The 3,065-nt window shown below is 45.8% G+C and overlaps 1 protein-coding gene across 3 annotated transcripts in view; it reads right to left on the bottom strand.

Moving 5' to 3' along the window:
• LOC106805463 (motile sperm domain-containing protein 1-like) overlaps positions 1–3,065 on the bottom strand; it is a 10,369-nt gene that overhangs the window by 6,719 nt on the left and 585 nt on the right. The window contains exon 1 of one of the 3 annotated variants that reach the window (XM_014807054.1): positions 2,377–2,389. The exons of the other annotated variants lie outside the window; for them this stretch is intronic. The gene's annotated coding sequence lies outside the window, so the exon portion shown is untranslated. Of the gene's footprint in view, positions 1–2,376; positions 2,390–3,065 lie in introns of those variants that run through there. 3 annotated transcript variants of the gene reach the window in all.

The following is a 3,065-nucleotide window of genomic DNA, read 5'->3' as shown; positions in this document are numbered from 1 at the left end:
TGATTTTGGTTACGGAAAATTTATGGCCTGAAAAAAGTGCCTCGGCGGTCGCCGCGGCTGCCGCGGCAGTTCCGACGCCCTTGAACATGGGTGACTAGATTTAGAATTAACCAATCAGAGGAAACAGAGCTAGGAGCCAATATGAGCTTCCTTATGAACAGAGGCAATAGAACAGTACTGTTTCGTGGCAGGGAGTGGAATGCTATGGGTTGTATCCTTCATCATGGAGCTACAACGTGTGAAGCAGACCGGACTGCCACAGCACAGCATTGCCATTGGAGGCAGAGAAGGAAGGCACAGGCATTGAACCCACAGCCAGCAATTACCATCCCCTGCCCACACTGCCGGTGTACATTCAGTACTCAGATTGGCCTCTTCAGTCATCTGCGCACCAATCAACCAACCTAGACTAACCTATGGATGCCTAAATGACGACGAAACTCTGCCTATAACCTCAACTTCCACCATGGATAGCCATCACTGGCATCTGTGGTGGAGCCAAATGATTATGTATACAGGCACTTGGAACTGAGTCAGTAATGAAAATATGGTCGTTAATTTCCAAATACCAGCCTGATTAGGATTTTCCCCTATTGTAGCAATGTCATTCATATAAAGTTTCTCTCCTAATAAACTGACACGTCTACAATACTAGCTGCTCCCACAACTCACCATTGCACATGTGATGCATGCTCATAGTTTAGGGAGGGTAAAAAACTTCATTTGGCAAATTTTGCCGATCAACCCTCACTTTCTCTACGAATTACAAGCACTTCACAATTCTGTCACTTCCACCTTGACCTTTCTCTGCTCTCTATAGTCCACCAAAACAATCAACTATTCAGCTACTGTGATCGAAAATTGCAGCATTTCTTTAAACATTAGGGTCTAAATGAAAAAATTGCTCAATCTTATTACACCAGAGAGAAATTCTTGCTGTTTACGGTTCCCAACTTACCACTATTGGGTGCCACGGCATGTGATTGGCAACATGCAATGGCGCTAGTTATGACACAATGTGGATTATGTTCTCTCTATCGTCTAATATTACCACGTAAATGTCACTGAAATGCTCTTCTACATCACACAATTTTCCTGCACACACACACGCACGCACGCACACACACACACACACACACCCTAGGTACACTACACTAAGCTACACTAAGTTTAGCTTCTTTGTTTCTGTCACTCCGTATTAGAATTCTCTCCCTTCACCTTTGGTAAATTGCAAATTTGCAGTTTTTTCCACTGCAGTCCACAGTGTTGATCCATCAATTTGATCAACTTGTCCCTCAGTCTTCGTTATAGTCCCTTGGACTTTTGAAGACTACTAATAGTACTATTTATGAGGTTATGAGGTTAGTGTTTATCTTCTTTCATTTTGTTATTGAATTTGAAACGGCCCAACGCTGAGCCTGTGATTTTGTCATGTGATTCATTGCGAAGCAAAGCGTTGCCTTGTGCGTAAAACCACAGGCACTTGGAACGCCTCAATAAAAAAAAAAAGCCGTGGCTACGCGACCGGTTCCGAACGAGGAGCCGCTAGGCTACGCGTCCGGACATCCATCTCACACAGTGATCTTGCGTGACTCGCTTACACGCATGATTGCACAACGGGACGGTCTGCTGATTGCCCGTGTCGTGTGTTGTTGTGTGTGTGTACTTGTGTGTAGAGATAGGAGAGAGAGGGAGAGGAGAGGGATCGAGAGTCGTTACCGGGTGTCCCGGGGCGCGTACGGCCCGGGGCGTGACATGCTGCATGTGTGGTGTTCATGCGTGAGAGCTCGCGTGCTAAGACGAGAGATGAGATGAGCGAGGCGGATGAAAGGATAGACGGCAGCAGTGCATATATTGTATATTTTCGGCAATCAGCAGAGCGTCCCGTTGCGCAATCATGCGTGTACGCGAGTCACGCGATCACTGTGTGAGTGGATGTCCGGATGCGTAGCCTGGAGGCTAGACGACCGATTCCGGACGCTTAGTTACTGTGAAAGAAATAATGGTAAATAAACACGAAATGTATTTACTACCAAAGTCTTGAGCAATGTTTCTCTACTGTCTACTCTATTTTGCCTATAATTACTACTAAATTCTTAATGTTTCTATACTCTCTTTCACCTATTATTGCCGACAGTTTCCTGTAAATTCCATCCAAATCCTTTGTGCAACAAACACTGACTGCCGCCATTCCTCACGCGGCTGCAGTGTGCACACTGACAGTGACACTTATATATATAGCAGGTAGGAAAGCGGGATCGCAAAATTCGTTCAATGCTCGCTTCATTTCACACTTTCACAGCACGAATACACATCCAACAGCTGCCATCTTTGATTCTATGTCAAGAACAGTGTTCACTTGTTATAAAAACATACTGTCTCTGTTCGTAACCGAGCTGTGTCACGCGAAATCACACAAAGACTGACGAAATTCTCGCGTTCGCGAACCTTGCCCAGTAATGTAAATGGCTGTCAGAATCAGGTAACACCTACCGGCGCTCTTCGTGACCTCATTCTTGCGCCGCAACGCTGCAACGTTTTTGCAACGTCCCAATGGCGAGGCTTGTACAGAAGTTGGAAAGCAGTGCGCCGCCTGCGCGCCACCTATAGCCCATAGACTGGCACTCGCTCCCACCTCTCGGCTTAGCTTAGTCACTCAATGGGTAATCGAGGTGGGAGCGAGTCCCAGTCTATATAGCCCTGTACTTGCAGCCATTTACATTACTGGGCAAGGTTCGCGAACGCGAAAATTTCGTCAGTCTTTGTGTGATTTCGCGTGATACAGCTTGGTTACGAACAGAGACACTATGTTTTTATAACAAGTAAACACTGTTCTTGACAAAGATGGCAGCTGTTGAATGTGTATTCCTGCTGTAAAAGTGTGAAATCAAGCGAGCGTCGAGCGAATTTTGCGATCCCGCTTTCCTACCTGCTATATATATAAGTGTCAGTGTGCACACTGCAGCCGCGTGAGGAATGGTGGCAGTCAGTGTTTGCTGCACATAGGATTTAGACGGAATTTACAGGAAACTGTCGGCAATAATAGGTGAAAGAGAGTATAGAAA

Source organism: Priapulus caudatus, unplaced genomic scaffold (assembly GCF_000485595.1).
Source record: "Priapulus caudatus unplaced genomic scaffold, Priapulus_caudatus-5.0.1 Scaffold114, whole genome shotgun sequence".
In the NCBI taxonomy this organism is placed as follows: Eukaryota; Metazoa; Priapulida; class Priapulimorpha; order Priapulimorphida; family Priapulidae; genus Priapulus; species Priapulus caudatus.
This window is presented reverse-complemented; position numbering and strand designations above follow the sequence as displayed.